This window comes from Castor canadensis, chromosome 3 (genome assembly GCF_047511655.1).
Source record: "Castor canadensis chromosome 3, mCasCan1.hap1v2, whole genome shotgun sequence".
Taxonomy (NCBI): Eukaryota; Metazoa; Chordata; class Mammalia; order Rodentia; family Castoridae; genus Castor; species Castor canadensis.
The window spans coordinates 196,994,858-197,022,787 of NC_133388.1; the positions used below are offsets into that span (position 1 = coordinate 196,994,858).

At 58.5% G+C, this 27,930-nt stretch overlaps 1 protein-coding gene across 1 annotated transcript in view; it reads left to right on the forward strand.

Moving 5' to 3' along the window:
- Positions 1-5,118: 5,118 nt before the first annotated feature.
- The window catches only part of Ptp4a3 (protein tyrosine phosphatase 4A3), a 34,611-nt gene continuing 11,799 nt past the window's right edge, over positions 5,119-27,930 (forward strand). Inside the window, exon 1 of the mRNA XM_074069307.1 lies at positions 5,119-5,194. The gene's annotated coding sequence lies outside the window, so the exon portion shown is untranslated. The remainder of the gene's footprint in view (positions 5,195-27,930) is intronic.

The window sequence follows — 27,930 nt, forward strand, 5'->3', positions numbered from 1 at the left end:
TGGGCATTGGGTGGGGAGTTGTAGTTGTGCTGCTCTGTGCCTTGGCTTCTTTGTCCTGAGTGGGGCCACATGCCACATTCTTGGTTGTCATCTTCCTTGAAGCCCCGTAGGTGAGACCAGGCTGGGAGGGGCCCACGGGCAGGAGTGGCTGCATAGTTTCAGGGACCCAGAGCAAAAAGAAACCGCAGGGGTCTTATTCAGAGACACTAAGCACTGCCGACTGGGGACAGTGGCTTGACAGGCCCCCTGTGGCCAGCCCTGCCTGCAGACACCACAAGGGGGCGCCCACATGGCGTGCCTGACACAACCTTCTGGGAGGCTCACTGAGATGGCAGCTTGGTGTCTTGGCTTCCTCATTGGTGCAGCGCTCCTCGGTGGGTGCTGGGGTCACCAAACGCAGTGGCAGGTGACAGATGGGACCAAGGGGTCAGCTGGGTTGGGCATGGGGACACACCTGGCCATGACCACCCTCAAGGCCTGTCGTGAACCCCAGCTCTGTGCGCCCTTCCTGCGGTGCACATACTGCAAGTGAGCTGGGGTAGGAGGGCTCCCAGGAGGGCTCCCATTTGCACTCTTGCCCAGGGTAGCCTGGCAGAATAGCTCAATAAACCTTTGCCAAATGCAGCCAGGTGCTGATGGCTCCTGGCTATAATCCTAGATACTAGGGAGGTAGAGATCAGGAGGTTCACAGTTTGAGGCCAGCCTGGGCAAAAAGCAAGATCTTATCTAAAAAATACCCAAAATAGAAAAGGACTGGTGGAATGCCTCAAGTGGTAGAGTGCCTGCCTACCGAGCATGAGACCTTGCGTTCAAATCCCAGTATTACCAAAGAAAGAAAGAAAGAAAATAAACCCCCAAACAAAACCAAAACCAAAAACCTTTGTTAAATGTGTGTGGCAGTGAAAGCCTGTTGTGGGGGACACAGCTGGACTCACAGGCAGGGCTGGGGCCCCTCCCATTGCAGGGCTCCAGCTCTCAGGTCTCCAGACCTCTTGCCGCCTCCTCTGGCAGTCAGAGGATTCCAGTTCCAGTCAGTGCTGACCACCTTACTGACCCAGGGGGATGTCTTCTTGGTCCTCCATAGGGACCCAGTTCATCCTGCAGCTGTACCTCCTCCTGTCTCAGCCTGCATTGGGTACAGGCTCATGAAGCCACCTGACTTCCCTTTCCTGTGGGACTAAGGGCAGTGTGGCCTACAGAAATAGGGAGAGTTGACAAGGGGACACCTGTGGCTATCAGACATACACTGCAGCTTCTGCCTTGCACTCCTCAACGGTACCATCTGGGCACACTGGCCCCCTGTGGTGGGAAGCACCAGAGAGCAGCCAAATCTGTGCTACCTGGCAGGCCCAGATAGGGAGCAAGCTCAGAAGCCTATCCCTGGGTGACCTATCCCTCAGATGACCAGACCTAGGGCCAGCCATGTCCACCTCATCAGGTGGATGAGACCTACCTCAGTCACTCAGGACTCTTGGCCATAGACACAGAGGACAAGAGTGTCACTGTTTTGCACTACTTCAAGGTAACTTGTTTCCTTTTTATAAATAATGAATGTATAGTAAGTTACATTTTCCATACCACTGCATCATGGGAGACCTAGGAACGAGCCACATAGCATCTCTCTCCGTAAGGCCTTGCTCCCTTCCAGCCCGTGGCTGCTTCTTGTCTAGGATGTGACTGCTCACTTGGTCCCCTGATAGCACAGCCGCGATAGGACCTGGTTGTAGGTGGCTTATGAGGGTTGTCCCAGGTGAGGGAGGCAGCACAGGTGTGCTGTTGACACTGGCTGCTTTCAGAACCTCCTGGCAGGGGTCGCAGATGACCCAGGGTAGCCACCTGCAGGATGGAGGCTGGGTTATGTAGCCACTGCTGGGGTTCACCACTGGTGGGCTGGCCTGGCTCACTCCCCTGCCCTTTGGGGATTGGTGCCACTAGAGGTGGGCAGTGGCACTTTGTGGGGAGGAGGGGCTGAACTCCCCAGAATGGCCACTGCTGCTGAGGCTGGTGTCAGGACCAGGACCCAAAAAGAGACAGTCACAAAGAGCACAGATCCCATAGCTGTTCTCATTCTGCTCGTGTGCTCTGCACCAAGCTTGTGTTCTCACCTGACGGAATGTGACAAGCTCTTTGTTGTTTTGCTCATGACTGGTCCTCAGGGCTTGGGGAGGATTCTGCAAGGACACTTTTTTTTTTTTTTGCGGTTCTGGGGCTTGAACTCAGGGCCTACACCTTGAGTCACTCCACCAGCCCTTTTCTGTGAAGGGTGTTTTTGAGATAGGGTCTCATGAACTATTTGCCTGGGCTGGCTTTGAACTGCAATCCTTCTGATCTCTGCCTTCTGAGTAGCTAGGATTACAGGCATGAACCACCGGCACCCGGCTTGCAAGGACACACTTCTCGGATATTACAGGGCATGTGCGCTGTGTTGGGCAGAAACAACCAAGCATGTGGGAGCTCTGCCTTACTTGGTCTTCTCCAAGGCCCTATGGGGTCGGAACTGTTACGACTGTTTACGGACTAGGACACTGAGCCAGGTCAGGGGTTGAGCTGTGTGGCCCAGTGATGGGGGCCCAAGAGCTGCTGCCAGAGTCATCAGGCCCTGTGACAGGATCTTGGTCCCACAGCCTGGGTCCCTCCTTCAGGCTCTGCTGGTCTGGGGCCAGGCCTGCCGGCGGGAGGTGGCTTTCCGGAAATCCACTTAGCATTGACCTCGCTGTTGTCCTCCTTTCAGCTAATCTGTGGATCCTGCTGCCCCAATGGGCTCGAGGCTCTCTGGCTTCTCCTGCCCACCCGTTTCCAGCCAGGGGCTCCCCTGGCCTGGCTTCCAGCAGCCCAATGACTCAGGGTGGTGGTGTGGAATTCCTTTCTGTGGGACACACCTCCAGCTCCCACAGAGGTTGAGACCCAGCCTGGATTGTGCTTCCGCCTTTTCCCGGCCTGGATTCTTTCCTCTGCCACTCGCTCTTCTCTGTAGAACAGCTCAGCCCCTTTCCTGCCATGAAGTCCTTCTCACTCCCCTCCGGCCCCGCCCATTTCACTTGAAGCCATCGGCGGGCACTGGCTTTGGTAGACCTGGGTTCAAATCTTCACTCTGCCTCCCCTGAGCTTGTCCCCTAACCTGTGAAATAGGGTGGCGGGGCTTCCTTGGTAGCACAGTAAGTGTAAATTCAGCACATGGTCAGCATTCGGTGAGTGCGAGGAAGGGCACTGGATCCAGCAAGCAGGGTTCTCTTCCTGGCTCCCACCTGCCCACTAGACCCTAGGAATGTGGCATGGAGACCCCAGCCTTTCGGAGCCCATGGGGAAGACAGACTCACTGCCCCAGCTGGCTGGGATAAAGACTAGAAGGTTTTGGAAGGAGAGGCGGAAGGAGTAGAAGAAGATGCTATGCAGGCTAGGTTAATCTGAACTTGAAAAAATCAGCAATTCCAACACACCACAGTACTTCCGTGAAATGGGAAGTGAGCCACCTGACAGGTGATGAACTCAACAGGGGACACACTGAAGTGGAGGTGTCCTTTCCCTAGGACCCCAGAGTTGGGAGCATCCGAGATGTTGTGTCAACCTCCCTGTGAGTCTGAACACTCCACCAAACCGGGACCTGATTTTGTGGATAAACATGGGAGCTCTGGATCAGCTGTACCCCTAGTTTGCTGGGTGATCTTTGGAGGTTTCCTAGCTTCTCTGTGTCTCAACAGCAGCCTTACTTCATGGGGCTGGATGAGGGTTAAATAGCTGCTGCACTTTGACTTCATCCCAGGTCTGCAAGACTCAGACCTCTGAACTGCTCCTGCCCCACTGCCTGTCAGGGAGGGACTAAGGCCTCTGCACACCATCCACCCACCTTCTTATTCATGACTTACTTAGCACATACCTGTTGTGCTCTGCAAGCCAGTTCTAGTTGCAGGGACGCAGCTGGGACAGGCCAGATGAGTTCTCCCATTTGAGCCATGACCAGTGTGTGTGTAGCTGCTTGTGGGACTTTCTGGCAGAGTTGAGAGCACGGTGGGACCGCACAAGGGGATGGCCAGTGGACACTGGGCTCTGAGAGGAGGCAGCAGATGGGATCATATGGTGGGAAGGACGGACTAGTAGGCTGTCCTGCAGCAAGCTTACAGGTGGAAGGAACAGCAGGTGCAAAGGCCCTGAGAAGTGAAGGAACCTGACCTGCTGGAAGAACAGCTGACAGCTCTATCCCGGTACAGCAGCAACGGGGCCAGAGGAAGGGCCAGTCTGGTGGCCTGGGGCAGATGAGGCTCTCTGGCCTTCACCAGTGTCCTGCAGGACACTGCACGCAGAGGGCATACTCTCACTTCCACCTGGGGCCCCTGTGGCCACTGAGGGTGAGTGCAGGAAAGGATACTCTTCAGGGAAGTGGGGGCAGACAGAAGGTGCTCAGGTGGGTAAGGGACTGGCACTGGGGAACGGGATAAGGGGTGTGACCTCCTGAAATGCCAGGTTTGCTCTTCTGCTAGGACTCCATGCTGGGCCTATTCCCTCCACCGCTGGTTTTCCTGCTAACGGGGGCCAGAACGGCGAGTGAGTCCTTGCCTTCAAGTGTCCCCAGGGCGGGCAGGGCCACACCGCATAGCATGGAGGATGCTCAGCGGGGCCCTCGGCTCCCTTCCGAACACCCGTGCTGCAGCCGGCTCTCAGCGGGTGGCCCACCCGCCCATAACTCCCTCCTGGAACCCACAGAGCAGAGAGGCCTTCAACTCTGACCCGACCCCAGGTCTCCGGCTGCCCGACCGCTGTCTCGTTGCCCCACGCTCCCAGCCAGCCCTCTTGCGGGCAGGGTCTTAGCTCCAATCGTCCAGGGAAACTGAGGACTCAGGAATTCGTGAAACCCCAGGCCTCGGCCGCATCCCGCCCTCCTCATCCTCACTGCGGGTTCAAAGCCACCCTGCCGACACCTGCCAGCCGCTGGCCCTCTTCCTTTACCCGGCCTGCGAGGATACGGAGACAAGGACAGGCCCCCTCCCGCCCCCTGGGCCGCGCCAGCCTCCGCCTAACCGGGAAGGGCTCCTGGTCGTGCGCGCGGCCGCGGGTGTGTGGGGCGCTCCCATTGGACCGTGCCCACGTGACCCGCGGGCCGGGCGCGCGCCCGAAGCCGGCGGCGCCGAGGCCGCGCCTTTGCGCGCGCGCGCCCCAAGCCCTCCGCCCGTCGTGCCGGCGCCGGCACCCGGACCGCCAGGTCAGTCTCCAACGCGCCGCTCGGGCGGGGGCGCGCGGGGCGCGCGGCGCTTTGTGCCGGCGCGTGGGGGGCCGTCCGCGCGCGAGCCCGCCGCCCGCCTCGGGGCCGCGCAGGGGAGAGCCCGCGGGGCTCCCTGCTTCCTGCCGGCGCGGACCCGGACCCGGACCTTGTGCCCTGCCGCGTCTCCCGCGTGAACGTGGGCCTGGTGGTTGCCACGTGCAGGGTCTGAGCCCCGGGGAGGCCGGGCACCCGGCGCAACCCGCCGTTTTCCCCCCGTGCGAGCAAGCGGACAGCCCTGGTTGGACCGGGTGACTTAGCTCCCGCTTTTAGGGGTGTGGAAGACCCCCCTCTCCTCCAAGTCCTACCAGTTGTTCATCCTCCCAACGGTCCCATCCTCCCAACGGAAACTGAATGCCTCAGTTTCCCCAAGTGCATAGTTTGGGGCATAGAACCCCCACAGGATTCCTGCCTCAGGGGAGGATATTGAGGTCAGTAGGTCTCACCAGAAGGTCGGACCCCAACGCCCCTCCTGGCTCAGACCTACGCTAGGGTTGAGCAGATGGCTGCACCTCACCTCCCCACCTGTACTGGCTGCATAACCAGGTCAGCCACCTGTCCCAGGTTCCTCGGGGTTAAGACCCCACCTTGAGCATTACTTAGTCCCGTGGTGTAAATCCGGGAATATGCCAGAATAGCAACCTGACTTCACTGCTGGGGGGTTGGGAAGCAGCACCCAGAGTTGGCCCCCGAGGTGCTGTGAGTGGGTTTGGAACCGCTTCTGCTGCTTGCAAGAGTGGGCAAGGCCTGCGCACCTGACTTCCTTGGGAACTTACATCCAAATGGTGACCTTGCAGCTCCTAGAGGTCCTCACTAGGGTGATGTGACATGGAAACCATAAAAGGCTGGTGTCTGGGTGGCATTTGTCCAGAGTTGGGACAGAACTGGGAGCTGCTGGGGTTGTGGTTGGCAGGCAGCAGTGATTATTTCTTGGGCTTGCCTTGGTTCCTGAAAGGCCCAGAACTTGACTGCAGCAGCCAGGGGATGTACGGTGGTTCTCTGGCCTGCCCACACTGTGCTCTCTGCCTGATTGCTCTGCCTGATAGCTGCCTGCTGGGCTATCCCCCTTCAAGTGGCCATCGGGGCACTTTATTAGTTGTCCCGTCTCCACCCTGGCTACCCTGGCCTTCTCTGGTTCCTGTAACTCTGTCTATGAGATTGCATCCTAGAGCCTGCAAGGGCTTAATGTCTCACCCTACTTTCCCCACCTGTGAAATGGGGGCAGAATAGGTGTGAGGAGCAGCTGGTAAAGACGACTCCCTTTCATCCTTCTACTTGCACTGGCCCTGCAGGACCAACTTGCTGGGGCCCCTGGAGCAAGAGGATGTCCTGAGTTTCAGGCTTGTGGTGGAGTGTGGGTGTGGGGGGTGCTACAGCTCTCTGATTTTGTGAGTATGGACAGGCCAGCCCTTTAGAGGGTGGAGCTCCAGCCTAGGGTGCTGGGACCACCGATGGCACAGCTGGGAGCCACACTGAGGTGGAGTGGATGGGGCACATGTCATGGTGTAGATGTGGGTTTGAGGGAGGTGATGGACTGTGGGTATTGAAGGCTTGGTAGGGGTTCACCTGGTGGAGGGTTCAGTGTCTCCCATCACTGGGTGCCCCTCAGATCGTCACCCCAAGGACCTCACTTGTCCCCCTTGAGCTGGGCCGAGACTGCTGTGCAAAAGACAATTCAGAAAAGGAGCAGACTGCTCCGCCTCAGTGGGGATGGTGGCCCTATGACACCTAAGGAAGCCAGCCTTCCTTCATCAGGCCTGCAGTCTCTTGACTTGGCCAAGTTTTGGGGCTGGAGTGGACTGAGGCTCAGGAGCTCTGCCTACCCTGTGTGTGTGGGCACTCAGGTCTTGACTTCCTCTGGGGCCCTTGGGGAGGGGCACTGGGGAGGGAGCGCTGCATAGCCATCTCCACTTGGGAACTCCACTCCTCCCTGAGGTCCCGGACACATGGGCCTTACTGCTGTATCTCCCACCTGTGGCCCAGACTTCTCTTCAGGCCTCTGTGTCAGATCTGGGGTGCCCGTGCCAGGGGCTCATGCTGCTATGAGGAGCTGGCACAATGCAGAGTGGTCATTGCTGGGCCCCAGTGCCATCCTTGCTGGGCACATAGGGCACTTCCTCCTCTTACCTACTCAGGCTTGTGCTGCTCCAGAGCCCTTCCTGCCGTGCTCAGAGTAAGTAGGCCTTGCCTAGTGTGTGACCCTGGGTCCCCAGTCCTGTGTGACCAGGTGCCAGTCATGTGGTGACTGTGGCACAGTGGTGGTGTTAGTTGTGACCGTATGGCCCTTGGTGCATTTTAGCTTGCTCGGCCTTCCAGTAAGGAGGACTGCCTGGTGTGAGGTTATCATCCTGTCTTGCAGCTGGGTAGGAGGTAGTGACATACAAAGGGGTACTCGGCTGGCAGAAGAATGGGGATTTGAACACTGGCCATCTGGGCCAGGGGTCCATGTTGATTGCCGTGGTACCATGTCTCTTTTCTGGGGAAGGGTCCGTGAATGGGCAGGGGGTTCCCGTCATCTGGGTGGTGGGCCTCATGTGTTTGTGACCTGGCTCTAAGCAGCCAGCATGGCATTCCCTGTTCACCGAGCCAGCAGAGCGTGAGCATCCACTGTGCGCCTGGACCTGATCCGCTGCGAGCAGGACAGCCCTGGCTGGGCTCCTGCACTTGGAGGATAAAGGTCGCTTCTGCTGATGGGTGACATGGAGGGAATGAAGTAGGTTGGGGCCAGAGGTGGTGGTGGTGGTGTGACCCTGGCAAGGGCTGGCTAGACTTTGCCAGCTTGGGCATGCCACCCTCTGAGTCTTAGTGTCCCTTGTGTCACATGGGACAGTGACTGTGAAGTTGATGGCTGAGTGTTCTGAATCTGTGAGCTTCACTGAGGATGTGGGGACAATACAGCCTAGGCTGTGTTCTCTGGGATCTTGCCTTCAAATGCCAGGTATCTTCTGGGTGGGTTGCTGGCTGGCTGGAAGCCCAGAGTTCAGCCTCTCTCACTGTTTCTGGCAAGGAAGCCAGGCTGGGTGGACACTGGTCACTCCAGGGTTGGCAGTTGTGTCCAGTGCAGCTCTGGTCATTGTTGCGTGTTCTGCCACCACAGCAGGGGTGATGGCTGTGCTTTACAGGGGAGGAAAACAAGGTTCTGGGAAGGTGTTTGCCAGGGTTTGTGGTACCCCTCCTGATCCGGTCCTGATGACCCCTGCCACAGCAGGACACATTGTCCACCTGCTATAGAGTATAAGGCAAGGTCAGTGTGGTTTGCTTCCTCCTGAGGTTCCATGGCTTCTGGCAGTGGTGGCTTGCTCTCGGAAGGCCGCAGTGACCTGAGTCCCTTGTGCTGGCTAGGAGATATTCCTGTGAGAGAAGGAATATGCCAGGATACATGTTCCCTGCGAGCCCTCAGTAGGGGTGGGCATTTAGATGTGGAGACACCTGCTTCCGGGCCTGGGTGCCCTGGTGGAGTGGGGTTGTCACCCTCTCTGGGACCAGAATTCATACTTCTAAAGGTTGTGACCTTTCACCATGCTGATGTGAGGTGCTGCTGTCCTCTGCCCTTGGTCTGGAGGAGTTTAGGAAAAAGTGATCCAGAAATCAGACCCAAGTGGGGCATAACCCCTCCTGCTCAGCTCTCAGGCCTTGGCCCCACCATTCTCTGCCTGGTTCTGTCCAGCTCCCAACTTTATTGTGTCTGTCTCTGCATGGCTGAGTCCTAGATGGGACACAGGACCCTGGATGGTCTGTTCAGGCTGTCAGGAAAGGAGGAGACCCGATGGACACGTGGGGCAGTTGTCCCTGGTGAGTGCCTAGCAGGGCTGGGGGCATGGGAAGAAGCCAGTGGGTCCCAGCAGTTGTAAGAGGCCAGGTGGTCCAGTAGCCAGGTCTGGAAGAGGTATCAGGGCCCAGGTTTCTTGCTGGGTGGTCCCTGGTGTGGGTATCAGCCTGCTGGTCTCCACTGTGCACCTGCAAGCACGATGCAGGACCAGATCAGTAACTGTGGATTGGGGAAGTGTTCCTGGTTACTTGGTGTGTTTGAGGTGCACACTCCCAGCAGCCTCACATTCTCTACAGGTGCTGCCTATGGGTGGTTGGTAGCCCCGGGCTACAGCGCACGGTGATTCCGTTCCTTGACTTACCCTGGAAAGTGAGTGACATGGAGTATTCTGGAGCAGGGGTGGTGGCCTGTGGAGGTCTTGGGAGTGAGCTCCGGGGGGTACGTTTAAACACAGGCTCGGAGGCCTTGGGTCTGTGGCTGGGGGCTGGTGTGGAGCTGGGAAATTGGGGCCTAACTGTGCTGTCTGCCTCAGTCTTTCTAGCGTGCAGGCCTGGCGACCTGAGAGCTTCTTTAATTGATGATGTGTCATTGGCCAGGAGGTTGTCCTCTTGGGCCTCAGTTTCCCCTCTGCAAAGTGGATTTGGACCCACTGTCACTGGCTCCTCCATCCCCCATCCCTCCTGGGAGCAATGGAGCCTGTTCCCATGGCCCCAGCCTCACCCGCCACACACCCGAAGCCAGGGCTGGCCCAGTTGAGGAGGTGGGCAGGCGACGGGCGGGCCTGCCCCATCCCCTTCCCACGGGACCAGGGCTCCCGGCTGCTCTCTGGCCCTGGGGCCCTCCTGTGACTCAGGCTTCCAGGAACAGGCTCGGCTTGGTTCGGAAGATCCCAACACCCCGCCCAGGGTCCCTGCCTGCCTGCCCCTTGTCCATCACTGTCCCAGCACACTGTGGAATTCACCTGCTCATCCATGTTGCTTGTACTTCAGATAGGGTGCCCCTTCCTCCTGACAGCCCTCCCTGGCATCATGTACTGATGCCTGGAGTGCCAGCCCCTTCCCTCCCTTGGTCTGGTCCTGGGTCCTCTGCCAAGGCAAACATTTCACTCCTTTAATCTCCACGCCAGGGTCAGCACTGAGGCCCCTCCTCCCTCCTCAGGGCTCTGCTTCCCGCTGGCCAGCTGCCCAGAGGCCCATCATTTGCTGGGATTGCCATGTGAAGCTCAGAGGGTGCCTGGGGGTGCCTGGGGCTCCCGACTGCCCCTCCCCACAGTGACCTCTCTGTCCCCCTTCACTGGGCCCTTGGGAGTCACAGGCATGGCCCTGGCTCTGCTGGCCTCTCTGGGTGACCTTGGGCCTGCCCTGCTCTCTCTGGGCCTGCTTTCTTATCTGGACAGGGGCATCCTGGAGGGGACTACCAGGTCTGTAGCAGACAGCTGGGGGATGAGCACAAAAGCCTTGGATACCTTGGATGGTTGAGCCCCAGCCACCCAAGCCACGATGCTTATGAATGCAGCAGGTGTGAGTGTGCTCTTTATTCTCTCCTGGGCCTGTGACCTTGGGAGGTGCCTCAGTTTCCCTGCCTTTCAGGTGGTGCTCTTGGGGCCAGCTGGGGATCTGTAGTGGCTTACTTGTTTTGATCAAAGACTTGGGCATGCTTGGTATAAAAGCTTAAACAGCCCTGGGAAACACCTCTTGGTCCTGGGCTCTGGGCTTCCCTGGCATAGGCTTAACTTAACACAGCAGGACTACTGTCCACTGTGTGCACTGTGCCTCAGCTCACGGCTCTCGACTGTGGGCCTCCCCCATGACGACACCTTTAGCTCTGGTCCTTAGGTCTGGATGAAGCTGTTTTTTAACCAGCCCCCTCCCCGGTGGTGGTCTCTTGTAAAGGAGCGCTGGATGGCCAGGGATAAGCATCAGGCACCTGTGGAAGTCTCTTTGTTCCATCAGCACAGCCTTGGGCAAGAGGAGAGGGAAGGTTGATGCTGCTGGCCCTGTGCCCCTGTCACCCCCTTGCTGCTGTCCTGGATGCTATGTGATGGGATAGGATGTAGGCTACTGGCTTGGCCTTGCTCCTGTCTCCTGGGGGACTACCCAGGTCTGCTCTGGCTCCATGAGGGATAGGAATAGGCAGAGACTGGTGGTCCTGAACCAGAGGGACCCAAAACCTGAGCAGAACTTGCAGGGAACAGCAATCACCTTCCTGGAGCCTGTGTCCCTAAGACTTCAAGGTCATGGTATGGCAGGAAGGGGACCTCCTTGCCAGATAGTTAGGTTTAGTAAGGTGGGATTCTGGGAGGAGGTGGGTATCCAGTTTGGAGGGAAGGGCGAGCTGGCTGCACCCCAGAGCTGAGGCCTGGAGGATCAGCATTACCTGTAATGACCCCTGCTGAGCCCTTTGCCTAAGATACCCGATCTATCCTCAAGACAGCCTGGTGGTACCGCTGTACCTGGACCCTGCGGGTAGCATGGCTGGGAAGTGGCAGTGCAGGATGGAAGGCAGGTGGTGTTGCTGGCATGTCTGTGTGTCCTTGCAGAGTGGCCTGGAACCAGCCCTGGACCCTTGTTTATGGATGAGGCCAGAGAGAGGGGGCTCCAGGTTGTTGGGAGGGGGAGGGTGAACCCCAACACAATTGCTGTGTCCTGCCCCCACCACCCCAGGGCTGATAACAGGAGTACTGATTGGTTCATAGGAGTCCTGCTGCTGGCCTCCACTGTAATTTTCCCCCTCTGTCAGTGAGGCATGAAGCCCTCTTTTTGGGGATGTCGGGAGGCCTCTGCTGATGGACAATACAGGCCTCCCTGCTCCCAACACCCCTCAGTGGCCTCCTTGGCTGGCCGGCAGTTCCCACGCTGCCCAGCCGCAGGAAGCCATCTGGAGGTCTGTTTACCCTCCCCCATCCTCCCTGGCAGGAAGTCACCGGAAGGGCCATCCCAAGGGGCCCACAGGCCTGTGAGGACAGCCAGCAGCTTGGGGGTCTGTGCTTATGGAGTCCCTAGGCAGAGCCTGGGGGGAAGGGAGCCGGGAGAACAGAGTTGGATGGGGCTGGGAGCCGGGGCGGGGCGGAGGGGGGACTATGGCACATGGGCTAGAGTGGGGCCTGAGCCATTCATCTGGGGTCCATCAGTCCATCCAGCAGCCATCCGTCCCTTGCTATGGGCCCCAGGTTCAGAGGAGGCTCAGAAGGGCCCTGGCCCCTGAAACTCACAGGAAATGGGCAAGGCCACTCCAGCTTCAGCCCGGAGCATCTGTGTGCTGTGGGTGTGGGGTCCTGGAAGCTGGAGGAAGGAACTGATGTCACATAGACCACCCTGGGTGGGGCTGGAGGGAGAGGAGATGTGGAGGAGAGGGGAGTTGGGGAGACGCTACAGGCAGGGAGTGTGGCCTTAGGAAGGGTTGGGCCTCTAGGAGTGGAGTCAGGCTCTGAGGGGCATGGGTGAGGGCTGAGGAGGTGAAGTGGAGAGGTCAGCCAGCAGGTTTGGAGACACAGATGACGCCAGTTGGGTGCTTATGACCCTGCAGTGCCATATTTTTGCCATTTCCCCCAAGCCTCTGGCTCCTCCCTCAAGGCCCCCAGGACATACTCCCAGGTCAGCCCCCTAGTCTGCAGGAGACTTCCATGGGCTTCTGCCCTATGGACATGTCTAGCTACCCTGGCATTTGTGGCACCCCAGTGTCCACTGATGGCCTGAGTGGTTGTCGGGGGCTGGGGACCGTTCCCACGGACACTGCCAGCTGGGCCTTACTGGCCCTGGGAGGGACATTGACCCGGGGGGACCTGTGGCCTGTGTTCTTGACTGTCTCTTGCCTGTGTGGACCTTCGGCCTTTAGGAGTTGAGTCGGGTGGGCTCAGGGATCAGACAGTCCCACTCATGCCAGCCATGGGGAGGCCCAGCAGCAGCTCCCCTCAGCCTTAGTTTCTTTCTTCCCCCCCCCACTTCTCTCTCGCCTCCTCCCTTTCCCCTCTCCTGAGGAAGGCTCTGGCTCTTCATCTGATACGTGCACAGCTCTGCCCGGGACCACCTTGGGGGTTTCCCTACAAGAGTGCTCCCTCGGTCCCTTCCCCACATACAGGGACGTGAGCACGAGGCCTGGGCTGTGGTGGGACCCATGAGTGTGCTGGCCACCACAGGCCATCCATCGGGACCTGGGTGGGGGGGCCAGCAGGGCGGCGGTGGATATCTCTTGAGCACAGTTCTGGAGTGCTCTGGGGTGGGGGGGCCATGTCACTGGCTGGTCCTAAGTGTCCGCTACATGCACTGGACATGCTGTTCTGTGGTTCTGGGACGGGGTACCCCTGCTTCGAGGGCCTCCCCAAGGCCAGGCAAGGAGAGCTGGAGTTGATCCCTGCTTGTACTGCATCCGCCTCGCTGTCCCGTGAGATGCTAAGTGAATCTAAGAGGACAGAAAGCCCAGCAGGAAGGCCTCCTGCATTCAAGGCCTGACCCATGAGTGCTGGGCATTGTGCAGGGGAGCTGGGGTCCCTGGGGTGCCAGGGTGCTGCTGAGTGGGAGGGGCAGTAAGTGTTGGGGCTCTGAGCTGAGTTTGGAGCCCCGCGTGAGTGAAGGGGGCTGGCCTTGCTTGTCCCAGCCTGGCCTGGCACAGGGTCATCTCAATCCGATGTGTCCCAGCACAGTGCACCTCACTGATGGTGCGGGACAAGGTTTGCCCTCTGACCCTCTCCTGAGGGTAGGGGTCTTACTGTGTTGTTGGAGGGTTCAGTGGGGCAGGGTTTCCCAGGAACTGTGGGCCCCTTTCCCCTTGTGCAGCTGCATCATTTGGTGTCCTGGGAGCACTGGCCTCATGAAGTCCACCACCTGGTTGCTGTAGCCAGGTTCACTGTCACACTGGGGACCCAGCCCTTCACCCCATGAGCTGCCTCGGCCCCTGAGCACGTCCAAGGTGCCCAGCTGGTGTTCAGTGAGTGTGGGCTGGTGGGAGAGCCTCCAAGAAGGTGGGATTTGGGAGGCAGAGGAGAGGCATGAAGGGTTCCTAGGCAGGTGGCAGCAAGTGGCCAAGGCTGGGTGGCAGGACACAAGGACCCATGCAGGGCACCCTGGAGGCCTCCTTAACACTCCAGCAGGAAGAGGGGACCGGTTCTTGAATGGGTAAGACTGAAGGGCAGCCTCTCAGGACTGTGGACCACATGGGACAGTGAGGGGAGAGCACTGTGTGGTGCCTGATGCTTAATATGGGGCTCAGCAGGTTGGTGACCTGTGGGGGAACCCAGAACCATGGCTTTGAATGGTTTTGTTGGGGTGGGGACCCTGGAGGGCCTCCAGGGGGAGGCAGCCACTGAGAGGCATGGGCAAGGAGCCCCTCTTGTTTCCTTTGCTTCTTGATTCCGTCTCGCCACAAGGGGCTGCATGGTGTTAATGGGTGGCACACACACAGTAGCTTAGGAAGTGACTGCTGGACTTCTAAGTGACTTGGGGTCCAGCTGGCCAGGTGCTCTGGTCACTGTTGCTGAGCTAGCCCCAGGCCCCTGGGGGGGCGGGGCTCAGTGAGAAGGAGCAGGCCTATCGAGGGTGCTCGCTTCACCCTTACTGGTGCACCTTGTCCCTTGTCCTTATCCACCTATTGCACATGCTAGTCTCTGCCCTGCCTCCTCTCACAGGGTGGTTAAATGCTTTCTCACATCGGTGGAGCACCTGCTGTCTGCAGTCCTATTGAGAACCAGACAAACAAGGGTGGCACCACCACTCTTGCTCTGTAGGGAGAGGAGCCGGCAGGTTGATGTAAGCAAAGGGTCAGCCAATGTCGAGTGACTGCGTGGGGGGCTGGTGGACTGGGTGTAGGGAGGTGGCCTGGTAGGATGCAGGCCTAAGATCCCACTGATGACAAGGAGGCCCACTGAAGGGGCAGAGAGGCCTTCTGGCAAGGTACGGCCAGTGCAAAGGCCCTGAGGCAGCACTGTACTTGTGTTGCAGGAATTGCTTGAGGTGGGGGAAGCTGGTGCAGAGTGAGGAAAGGGTAGAATAGGAGGTCAGAGGTCAGAGGGGAGTCAGGATTTAGGTGTCCCTTCTTGGTGATGAGAGCAGAGGGAGGGTCTGAACAGAGAAGGTCATGGTCTCACTTAGGTATCAGCAGGTATAGGGGGCAGGGTGTGGGCGAGAGAGAGGAGTCCTAGGATGCTGGGGGGTTGGGGGGGGGCGGGGGCTGGCTCTGCACAGATGCCAGATTCCTGGTCACCCTAAGTGACCCTGCACTAGGGCATTACATGTTACCTGTCAGCTCTTCCATCCTGTCTGGGCTGCTGGGATTTTCCATGTCTTCATCTTGCACTTGACTCCATGACTGCCCTAGATTTGGGACTGTGAAGCCCTGTCAGGTCTGAGAGCCCAGTGCTGCCTTCTCCCCATCCAGGCTTCCTTCCCTTGCTGTTGACCTTCCTGCCACTGGCCTTTGCTTCAGCTGTTCCCTTCCCAGGACGCCTACCTTGCCCCTTCTCTGTTGGATCTGTTAGGGCAAGAGGGGACAGCCTGTTCCTTGGTGTCCTGTGTAGCATTGTCCCAAGATCTCTCAGGGATGATCCAAGTCTAGGGATATCTTCCCCACCATGTATGCTGAGATGGGGCCCGGACTCTGCAAAGTCAAGTGTGGCTGGACACACGTGTGGCAGTGTCCAGCCCTGTAGGACAGTGACCAGCCATATCTCTTCTTTCCCATCTTAACCTAGTGCTCAGTGTCCTGCAGCTATAAACACTCAGGCTCTTGTCCTCCTGGGAGCTGGCCTTGCCTCCTGCTGTTCTGTCTGAATGAACTAAATAAACTTTCACCTGGGGCCGATGGGATGTGTAAGGGTTGTCTTGTGATTTTGAAAAGTGCTTTGATAAATCTTTCCCACCCTCGAAGTCTCTCAGGGAGTAGGGTGGCCTTCAAGGGGTGTCTCTTGCCCTCCCTGATCAGGACCCAGCCCCTCTGCCGCTGGGATCTCCCTCCTCCACTCCCCTCCTGACTTGCCCAGCACCAGCCCTGTTCTCCCTTGGCACAGCCCGGCTAGGCCTGAAAGGGAGCTGAGCCAGTGTCCCCAGACATGGGCTGGGTCCTGCTGTCCTACCTGTGTTGTTGCCATATCCCATACTCCCCCCTGGGCTCACCAGACCCCAAGCTTCCTGGTCCTGTCTGTGTGTTCTTTTACCCGGGTCTCTGCAGAACAGATGGTGGGCATGCTTGTTAAGACTCGCCTGACCCTAGCTACTTAGGAGACAGAGATTTAGGAGGATCTTGGTTCGAAGCCAGCCCAGGTAAATAGTTCGTGAGACCTTATCTTGAAACTACCCATTACAAAAAGGGATGTCAGAGTGGCTCAAGGTGAAGGCCTTGAGTTCAACCCTACCCCCCCAAAAAAAGACTGCCTGCCTGCCCTGCCCCTGCTATGTTCATACAATAAAACTGAAACCGACCTGCAAATGACCCAAAATGCTGAGAGCAGATAAAATGTGGCATGTCCCTACTGTGGAATATTACTCAGCCAGTAAAAGAAGTGAAGCACTGACATACTAGGCTATATCAGCTATGTAGGAAAATCCAGTCACGAGAGTCCATGAGTGTGACCCCATATTTATGAAAATGTCCAGAATAGGTGAATCCATAGATACTTAAATAGTCCACCTGTACTTGCCAGGGGCTGGGGAGTGGGTAAAGGAGAGGTGACTGCTCATGGATGCTGTGTTCCCCCACTCTTTCTTAAATTTTGAGTCAGGGTCTCACTATGTAGTCCAGGCTGGCCTTGAATTCGAGATCTTCCTACTTCAGCCTCCCAAGTGCTGGGATGACAGGCGTGTACTGTGGCACCTGGCTAGAGTCTGTTGGGGTGATGAAGTTGTTCTGGAATTCCATAGTGGTGATGAGTGTGTGACACTGTGAGTCTACTGAAAAACATGGGAAGGTATGCTTTAAAATGGTGAGATTGGGGGATTTCACCTTAGTGGAATTTTATCTCAGTGAGGAAATGTTAAAACAGCCTGTTCTCGGGGCTGGCCAGGCAGGACCCTGAGGTCTGTGAAAGAGATTATTAATGTGCCCTTGGCCCTGCCCCCAGGGTTTCTGGACGGGCCTTGTGGGAACTTACTAGCTGCTGGAGAACCGATGGGAGCCCACTGGTACTGGGCAGGGGCCTCCTCCTGCCCTGGCAGAGCTGAGGCCATGGAGCTCTGTGAGTGAGCCGTGAGTGGGATCCTGGGGACAGGGCTGCCTCTGTAAAACCCCTCCTCCACCTCTGCAGGTAACTTGTCTTCCTTATTCCTCTGGTGGTCTATGGGGGTATTTGCTTCTGTCTGTCTGTTCCCTGCAGGTCCCCAGGGCCTAGCCTTGAAGGAAGTACAGCCAAGGGCCTCCTGGTCCCCAAGGTGCCGGGCAGTGGCTGCCTTCCCGAGTCCTTGCCTGGCCTTGCTGGTGGAAGCCTGGGAGCCTCCGTGTCTGTCCCACCTGTGCGAGTGGCCTGGCCATAGTGTCGCCAAGTGGGGCAAAGTTCCTAGCTGGGGTCCATGTTTAGGGCTCTGGAGTTGGCAGGGCAGAGACCAGCTCCTCTGAACTCCCTCTATCCCTAAGGGTCCCCAGCTGTTGGTGGCAGCCCTCTGTGCTTGGGGTAAGATGAAGGCTGTGGGAGCCCTCTCTGTGCCTGGCTCCCCAGCTCTCTTAGGCCTGGTGGTTGTGGCCTCCTGCCTGTCCCTGCTGTGCACCCATGGTGATGCCTGGCGAGTATGTGGGAGGGAGGGCAGCTCACAGTCCCCGTCTACAAGCTCTGTGACGTGCCTATAGGCTTCTCCCTGAGGGGTTGCTCCCGGCTGCTGGTCTGGTCCTCCAATGCCCAGAGAGCAGTTTTCCTCTTTTTCTCCTGTGAGCTGGACGGGTGCTCACACAGGCAATGCAAGCTGTCTGGGCTTCTGCTTGCCCAGGCCCTATGCCCACCTCCTGGACTTGTCATTTGTTTGGGAAGCTTTGGCAGGATGGCCACATGGTAGCAGGGGCAGCTGTGAGCTATGGCTTCCTGCTGCCCACTTGGACTGGGCCTGGAGTCGGGGTACCATGTGACCCGGCCTGACATTGCTGAGGTGGGGTTCCCTGAGGTACCGCGTGCTAGTGGCTACTGTCAGAACCATGAATCTCCCTTCCCCACCGCTGCCCTCTCTCCAGGATCTCCATGTTTGGAATAACTGCACAGAAGTCTTGCAGGAAGGAGGCCTCTTGACACAGGTTCCTGAGTACCCCAAGTAGACACTGGAGCGCTGCCTCCCGGTGGAGGCTCCATAGCACCAACATGAGTGGGGGCTCCCCTGGATCTCGTGGCATCTCAGCCCCAGTGGGCGCCTGGCATGGTGTGAGAGCCAGGGACGTGGGCAAGGGCTCTGGGAAAAGGAAATGTCCTTCAGATCCAAGGCATCTCCATAAAGGGTGGGCTTCCAGAGAACCTGTTTTACGGATGAGCAAACAGGCACAGAGAGGTTGTGGGAGGTACTCAACAACACACACCTCACAATGGAGGATCCAGGAGGGGAACTAGGCCAGACTCCTGAGCTGATGATGCTTGGGTGAGGCAGATACCCTGGCCAGGCAATGGGAGGGCACCTGGTGGGAAGCCTGCATTTGGGGACACGGGCTGAGTTTGATGCCTCTCTGAGCCTTGGCTTCCCCGTGTGTGAGTTGCTCACTGGCGCCGCCTGACCAAGACCCAGAGGGTAGGAGAAGTGCTGGGAGGCTGCACCCAGCTGGGCCTAGCACCAGCATCTTGGGAGTGTGGCCTGCAGGGGTCTGAGGCTGGGCAAGCGTGAGGTGGCTGGTGTGCACCCCGAGTGACATTATGTGTTATGCCCAGGCTTATCCCTACTGCACACATCTTCCAGCTGTGTGCTCAGAGTCCGAGGCCCATGTCCTGCCCTCTGTGTTGCCTGTGGGACCTGTCAACATCTTTGCTTTGCTCCCCTGTGCTAGCACAGCATTGGCCCCTGTGATGGCCTGAAATGCCAGTGGGGGATTAAGACTAACGCACCCAGGCTTGTGGAGGCTGTGATGGCTCCTGGCACCACAGGAACCTGTGGCATTGTGGGGCCCTTCTCCCCACCACGACCTGGGAAACCCACCCTTCTGGGTCTCAGCTACCCCCCGTGGGCTGGCTCTGGGGGTGCTGGAGCTGTGTTTCACCACCAGGCCAGCTCAGAAATAGCTGTGACCTTCCTGAACCAGCTTGGCAGCACTGGGCTGAGAGGCCTACGTGCGCCCAGCTGAGTCCTCTCACCGGGCTGGGCTGGCTATTTTGGATGTGGCCTCCCAAGGCCAGGTCAGAGCTCTTTCCCGCGGCTCCATGGGCTCCTCTGACGTGCGTCCCAGGGCCTTGGCCCATGGCCTTGGCTCCCTCTGTGATTTCTTGAGCCCTTCCTGCCTGCCTGACTCTGGTGGCCCTGGTTTCTGGTGGACTGGAGAGGGGATCCCCGGGATGGACAGGCACAGGGTGATAGACAGGGCTTCCTCAGCCCAGATGTGAACTGGAGGCTCGGCTGTTTGAAGGAGAAAATGCATAGAAGGTGCACTCTGGATGGCTCTGAATCCCATGTCAGCCCCCAGAGTGCCTCTGACTGCAGTCTGAGCCTCAGTTTCCCCATTGATAAAATGGGGTGAGAGGTATCTTCCAGGACTGCTGTGAGGATGGGGCTGTGGCCTGTGCTTGGAGACCTGTGCGAGACCATCACACAGGGGTCCTGGGACTTCCCTTATTTCCCAGGACTAGACAGTGGGTCCAGGGAAGGGACATCATGGGGCGGATGAGGGTTGTGAACTGGACAGTGACTGATCCTGGACTTGGAGCTTGGACCACTCATGGACTGTGGTTCCAGCCTCGCCACAGCTTCTTCCTCTGTGCATAGGTGTATACATTGTCTGCTGCCCTGCCCACTTCTGGGAAAAGTAACCACCACATCATAAGGCCTCAAGGTCCGGCCAGCCTGGGGGACTGCAGCTTCCTGGACAGCCCCATGATAGGAACAGGCCATAGTGGCTCTGCACCTCCTATGCAAGCACAGGTGGCTGGGTGGGGTGGGGGATGGGCTCCCCGCCCCAAGACAGAAGTCCCCTTCCCTGAGGGTGCTGGGGTGGGGTCTGATGCTGCTCAGGGTTGGGGTCAGGTGTCAGGGAGGGGCTACATGGCTGCTTGGTGCTGGCTGCATGCTGATGACCCCTAGGCTCCCGCTCTGTACTATCCCGGACTCCTGAGAAGGAGCTGTGGCCGCACCTCCATGCGCGGGGCTGTGGGCCTATGGCCTGGCTCCATCTAGGTGGGCATGTGTAGTTTGAACTGTCTGTGTGTGGTATGTCCCCACAGCTACAATGACCACTATGTGCACAAGATGTACATCTGCGTTTTGACCTAGGATGGGACCTGATTCTGCAGTGTGCCCACGGCAGCCAAGGGTAAGGCTGGTGAGCTGGGGGAAGCCTGAGCTGTTCCCACTTGGGAGACCAGGCCCAAGGGACTCCCTGGGGCCTCTGTGTTCCTGGCAGGGCCTTTATGTGGGGGTCATGGCTGGCCACCTAATAGGGACCGTTAGCGCCAAGTGAATCTGAGAAACTCCATGCTGTCTGGGACACCATGACCATTCTGGTCTCTGACCTTTGGGGGCCTTGGAGATTGGGCAGAACAGAGCAGAGGTCAGCACCAGCCTGAGTGGGTCCCAGGGGGAAAGTGCCAGGACTGTGGGCACGTAGTCCCACTGCCCAGGCCAGGGTGGCTTCCAAGCCTGGTTCCTCCTGGTTCAGACCCTAGAGCCATAGAATTTCTGACCCAACACCCTGCATGACACAATCATGGCTCATAGCGGGGAGCAGCTGCCAGCATTCGCTATTAGAGCCCTGGGCGCTCCAGTTCAAGGCTGAGGGGCAGGCAGTGGGGTGCCAGGGCTATGGGACCAGCCTGGCCGTGTGTGTGAATGTAGATGGGACCTCTTGTCTGGACATGGCCTGGGAACTTGCATGTGTGGAAGGTGCTTTCTTGGATGTACCTGCGAGTCCAGTGTGTCCATCCAGGACCAGGCTGGGCTGCTCCAGGGAGGGTGGTGATGGTCTGTGTCCCACAGTGAGGTCCACCAAGGGCTCCAGCCTTCTGGGTATCAAGGGACTGTGTCTCAGAAAAGGGGACACTCTGTCTAGGTGTGGGGTCTCTTTCAGATGGAGGCAGGTGGGGTGGAAGACAGGACATGGGCCAAAGATATGGAGGACTTGATGTGACCTCTGGTGGGCCTTGTGCGCTGGCTGCTGCAGGACAGTGGGGTCCCTTTCCTGGCACAGGCATCTGGTCTGGTCGTCCCTTGTCCTGACATATGTGTGCATGTCTGTGTGTTTCCGTGCATGCAGCTCAGAGCTCCCTGCTGGGCTGAGGCCAACCTGGTTCTCAGTCATAGGATGGGAAGTCTTGTCTAAGTTGTGACTTGACCTGTGGGAATGGGGCTGTCTTGGCCACTCACCATCCAGTCCATTTGTGTACAGGGGTTTTCAGGCCTCTGATGGGGAGATGAAGGACTGGGTGTGGTCTGGCTGCCAGGGCCCAGCCTGGTGGATGATCCAGCTAGATCTGGCCTCTGTCCCAGGGAGGGGGTGGCTGGGGCAAGAGGAGAGTCATGCTGGTGGAGGGATGGAAGAGGTGGCCTGGCAGGGAGGAAGAAGGGCAGTTAGGGACAGGGCCCAGCCAGAGGCAAGGTTGGGTAGCAGTGTGTGTCTTGGTGCCAGGCAGGGTTGCCCTGGTGGGGTGCTGGGAGCCTGGTTCATGAACCTTGAGAAAGGCCTCCACGCAAAGTGGGGTGACTGTGGCAGTTGGCTGGCAGCCCATAAGGAGACAGGTGTGGGGATGGGGGTGTTGGGAAGGGGTAGCTGCATGTTGGCTGGGGTGAGACCATTTCTAGCTAGGAGTGGCCCTGTTGCACATGGGAGCACAGATCAGCATAGTGTCCAGGTGGCCTCTCTGTCCTCAGGGGGGAAGTTCCTGGGACAGCCTAGCCTGAGGTGCCTCCAAAGTCCCCTACATTACCATGGCTAAGGCAGAATCCTGGTGGGGGCGGCAAGAGAGCTGGCCCTGGAGGCAGGAGAGGGAGGAACAGCCTGTCTTCCACTGATGGGGCTCCCACTTCCTGGAAGGAACTGGGTTGGTGCTCGGTGGGGGTGAGCATGGGTGGAGGTCCTGGGCTGGCCTGGGTGGAATGGCTGAACAGGCTCTGCCCACTTTGCCCCTTGGCTTTCTCAAGGAGGAAGAAAGTGGGGATCTCAGGATAGGTTGAGGGCTGGGGAGACTTGGGTGGCCTCAGGACCACAGACACCACTCTGTGCAGGGGTTGCTGTTTGGAGAGGGTGGGGTGTAGTGAGTCCCCCAGACAAGGACCAGTCCTAGGCCCTTTTCTCTGCCAGAGCAGGCAGGGAGGGGCAGCTAGAGACCTGGGAGCCTAGGACACCTTCCTTAGAAGGACCACAGTGTACTACAACCTGCCCTTCCACACCCCTACTGTCACAGGGACTGTTTTGCCCCCAGGCCTGTGTAGGAGGGTTCTGTGAGGGGCAGGGTACCTCCTAGGCCCTGGACCTCTGTCCCCTCCCCACTTGTGCTGCCTGCTCTCCTGCCTCTGCCTTTCACGTGCAGGGAGGCTGTGAGATAAAGCTAGTAGTGATGGACGTGGCTGGAGTGTGGAGGACCTGGGCAGTGTTGCCCAGGTGGGTCCTAGGTGTGGGCTGGCCTGGGGGGCAGGCAGACCCCAGAGGGAGAGGCTGCGAGGCTGGCCGGTACCCCAGTAGTTCCTAGAGCAGATGGGGGAGGGTGCCATCCTGGTGGCCAGAGTGGAACCTTCTCCCTGCAGAGCCTACGCTGGATGGTGTGGGAGCTCTGCTTTCCTCATGGCTCTTTGTACATTACTGTGCTGTGCCTCAGCCCTCTCCACTGTGGCACCCCCCAGCCTCAGGGTCGGCTGACCCCTGTGTCTACTTCTAAGGTCAGTGACCACTGGTCACTTCTCCCTGGCTGCACCATCAGGAAGCAGGATGGGGTCCTGTGGGTGGGGTCCAGTATGATTGGACTGCCACTCCTCAGCTCCTCATCCCTTCTGCCCAAGTCCTGTTTTGTTAACTGAGGCTCATCCCACAGTCCTGTCACGAAGGGAGCCTTTGGGGACAGTTACCCCAGGATATAGCACGAATGGGGTGTCCTGAGTCACTCTGTATAGGTGCCCATGGAGTTCCTGTGGGGCTGACCCACCTGGAGCTGGGGTCAGCAGGGCCATTAACAGAGACGCTGGATTTGAGTGCGCCCACCTGCAGCTGTGATGTGGCTCCTTGGCTCAGTGAAGACTGGTGCAGAACGACTCAGCAGAGGTCCAAACTGCAGCACTCCCCTGACCCTGAGAGCAGGAACCTTTGGAGCTGTGTCACTTAGTCCCTCGGCTCTGTGGAGGAGCAGGTGCTCAGTAAATGGGAGGTGCCCTGAGTACTTGTTAGTATGCTGTAACGATGATCTTCCCTGTAACGATGGTCCACCAGCTCCCTGTGAGGTTCCAAAGCATCACTAGCTTTCTAGGTTGGTTGTAATCGTGTGTAAAGCAAAAAAGTCCCTGGACTCTGAGTGGAGGTCCTGAGAGGCTACTGGGGTGCAGCGGCTGGGCATCTAGGACTGGACCCCCAGCTGTGTGCTCTGGTCACTCCACAACCCTCCTGGGGCTGGGCTCTGGACAGCTGAGGCCTGCATTATTCATGGAGTAGAAGACAGGAAGGAGCCCTGGACTTGGACCCAGACAAGCTAGACTCAGGCAGCTCTGCCCCACCTACTTGTGTGGCCTCAGGTAAAATGGGGTCCTCAGATTTTGGTATTCAGTGGATGTGTGTGTATGTTGGGGGGTGATGCCGGGTGTATTGTGTGAACTGCTTCTGGGCAGACACTGGTGCATGCTGTTGTCAGGAGTTCCAAGAGAATCTGGTATGGTCCTCACCTTGGGGTGTGAGTCTAGTGTCTCTGCTTGAAGGCCATCTTCTCAGGAAGACCTCTGTGATTACCCTCCTGTTGGCGACTCTCTGGTTCCATGTTTCCCTCTGTTGCAAAGCCCTACCTGCTTATTGTGCGTTCCTCACTAACCCCCAAGGGTGGGTTATGGGTGTTCACTCATTCCTGACCCATACTCGACGCCCACCATGGGGCCTCGAGCCTAGAGGTGCTCAGTGGGGGGGAGACAGGCACTGAGAACACCCGAGGACATCCTGGATGCAGAGGCCCTGGCCTAGTCTTAAGAATATGGGGTATGTCAGGCATTCTGGGGAAGAAAGGGTGCTGGAGCGGTGAATCTTACAGCTCTTCCACCTTTACCCTCCCACTGAGGGCCAGTGGGTCAGGCTGAAAGCCCAAATTCTTTCTGAGCCATGGGAGATGTATGAGTGGTGGTGGGGAGGAGGCTACCCTTCTATCTGCAGCCTGAGCCAAGCCTCTCAGGGTGGGTGGGGCTTGCTGGGTAGATTGGCAGGTGACATGGGCCCTTGGCCCCTGCTTCAGTAGGGGCTGGAGGTGAGAAATGCACGCATCAATCCTGAACTAAGTTCCTTCAAGACAAGGACATCCATGTATTTCTCTTGACAGCTGCCTTGGTGGGAAGGTGTTCTTCGGGCTGGGTAGGAGTGGGGACCAGAGAAGAGGGGTGGGGGACTGGAATCACCAGTGGAGTGGGGAGGCCTGTGGGTACCTGTGGACCCCTTGAGACTCTCCACGTCAATGGTAGGGACAGGGCTGGTGTCCTTTGAGGGTAAACCTGTGATCCAGTTTGTTCTTGGGCCAGGATCCTGAGCTGCCCAGGGGCGTCAGGGATCTTGGGAAGAAGGAGCCAAGTAACCTTCTGAGACCTGGACCCATGCGAGGCAGAGGTCAAGGGTTTGGTGGCCTGGGAAGATGTCTGAGCCTGGGTGACCATTCTTCTCTGGACCCGGGCTGAGATGGGAGGAGGTGAGGCTACACACTGGGTATGCATAACACCCAGTTATGCGGTGTGAGTAGGTCGGGCCCAGGTTTGCTCTGAGACTTTCATGATGGATTCATTCATTTCTGATGACTCCATCAGGAAACTTCTGTCCTTACCCCGTTTTACAGAAGAGGAAGCTGAGGTACAGAGTAACTTCCTGCTTACGATCACCGGATAGTGAAGCCCTGAGGATGTGGTGGCACTGGGGGAGGGGGAAATGCACAGAGAAGGTGGGAGGAAGGCGCCCACGGCAGGTACCCGCTGGGCAGTGTGTGAGGTGGCTGAGGGCAGGGGAAGGGGAGGGGGGGGGTCCCTGCTGCAGGGTGGGAGAGGCTCTGGGACTAGTCCCTCAGCCTGGGGGTGTCTCAGCTGTGAGCCAGGCAGCCCAGAGAGGGGCACCACTGGGAAAATACCACCTTATAACCCTGCATGTGGCAACCTGGGAAACTGAAGCACATGTTGGAGCAGGGTCTCTTTAAGGACTTGGCTGCAGAACTGAAGTGACCTCTGACTCCATAGTGATACCTGCATGGGGTATCCCACCCCTCCTGAGCACCCTGATAATTGTAACTCCCAAGTCCAGCCCATGGGAGTCTGGGGGGCCCCTGTAATATTAAGCTCAGCCCTGCGCCTGGCCCTGGGAGGCCCTCAAGCATGCCTTTGTCAAATTGGATGAGTGGAGGAATGAATGCATGGACGAGTGCCTGGATCCCCTCTCTCTCTGTGGGGTCTTGAGGTCTGGGTGGGGGTAAGGGAGGCTCCAGGGAGCTCAAAACACCCAAGCCAGGGCTGAACCCTGGGGAGGGCGAGGGGTGGTGTGAGTGGAAGGGTGGGGTGCCCTGCTTGGTTATAGTCCACCTGGGGCTATTGGAGACCTGGGTGGCTGTTGGCTCCAATGCTCCAGACCTGGCCCAATGGCAGCCCAGTGGCCTTGCCCATGGTTACACCAGGGCCTGCCTGCTGCTGCCCACAGAAATGATAGTTATAGCCTCTGGTCTTCAGTGGAGATGTGGTCTGCCCAGGTGGTGTTGGTAGTTGGTGACAAGGGTGGCCTTGGGAAGCAGGCCACTTGGATTGCCAGGCCAGTACCACACTCCACAGGGCACTGTCAAGGCTGTGTGTGGTGAGGGTGTGTGCGTGAGTGACAGCTTTGAGGAGGGTCTTTGCAGCCACTGGCCTGGAGCTCCTTGGTTGGGGAGAACAGGTGCCTCCTGGCTGATGAAACCCAGGTCAGCTCCCCACAGCAGTTTCCAGTTTGCAGCCCAGGTGCCCTGTGACCAGCTGGGAGTTGGTACTGCTTCAGAAGGTGCTTCCCTTCCTGGCAGTGTGTCCATTTATAGAGGCAACTATGGGCCCAGACAGGGCCGTTGCTAGCTCCAGGTTGCACAGGGAGTCAGGGCATCAGGAAAATGTCTGCCCCCTCCCCCTACCTCCTCCAGGAAGCCTTCTTTGACCACTCTGACCTGCAGAGCACCTGTCACCGGGGCTGCTGCTCACAGGCTCTCCTGATGGTCCCCTTCCCAGCCACAGGGGCCCAGGAAGCACCCCCAGGGGGCACCAATACCTGGGGAGCTGTCCATGCATAGAGCTCCTCCTTGGAGGTGTGCAAGCTGGGGATTGGGTGACAGGGTGACCTTTGAGGATCCTTAGACTCCGAAGGCTGAGATCCCGTGATGGGTTCTGGATGTTTCCCACATCTGGACCTCTGCCCAGAACTCTGGGTCACTTGTCCCTTCCACAAACAGGCAGGAGCCCTCGTGCCAGGGCCTGTGTGGGAGGTGGTTGGACCCGGGACTCAGCCCTCCAGTCAGGGAGGCCTTCCCTGGGGCTGGAACACACCGTTCACTGCTCTACAGGGCATGTGGCCAAGGGGAGAGGGGATGGCCTGGGTGGGGGAAGGGATAGTGGTGCCTAGTCAGTGAGGGGGCAGCATTTCTGGGACTGTGGGGTGCAGGGCCATGGGGGCCCAGGAACGTCCCCGGGATCGGCATTGGCCGTGCTTGCTTGGGTCTCCCCTCCTGGCCCCTAGGGATGGGGTGCCCTGGAGGGTAGCAAGAATGGCTCCTGCCCGGAATAGACTTCTCCGAAAGGCCTGGGGCCCTGCCAGCTGCAGCAGGTGCCCCCCCCCCCCCGCCCCGCTCCCACTGGTCTGGCCAGAGGCCCTGGCAAGGGGTTCAGAGTGGGGGACAGGCGTGTGGGGCTCCTGCAGGCTCAGCAGCAGGGTGGGCTCTGGGTCCTGGATGCAATACCCCATGGCACCTTTCACTAAGAGACCCTCTTATGACGAGGAAACTGAGGTGGGAGGCACAGGTAGCTGCCACAGGTTCTGTCTTCTGAGGGGCTGGGCTGGGCTGGGCTGGGCACCTGCAGTAGGGTCTTAAGGGGTGGGGGTCAGCAAGTCCCAGCTCCTGCTGTAGTTCTTTTGCTTCCTGGCTGGGTGACTTGGGCAAATTTTTCAACTTCTCTGAGCTGGTGTGTTTATCAGTGCAGCATGGCCAGCATTGGTGCCTTGCCGGCAGGGTGCAATATACACCAGCGATCAAGGTGGAAGACCAGCAGGACGGTGAGTGCCCAACTCCCTGGAGCCTTCAGGGAGCTGCTGCTGGAAGAGGAGTGGGAGCCAGAACCCAGGGTTTGGTGCTTCATTGCTAGGGTGCTCCTGCTGTTAGGGTTCCTAGCTGCCTGGCTTGGTAGGGGTGAGGTATGGTAGGGATCCTGGGAGGGGTGGCAGGAGGGGAGGGTGGCAGGCATTGCTGGGCCAGGCCTGCTAATGAAGATGCTCTCTGGGGGTATGGGGAGCGTCTAAGGGGAACGTGCTCTCTGCTGGCCCCTGGCCAGTCTTCCCCTGCCCTTCCCCTCCCTGGCTGACCTCTGATTGCAGGGGCCAGGCGTCTGTCTGGGAGCCAGGCTCTGAGCTGGGTTCCCAGCAAGGATAGGCC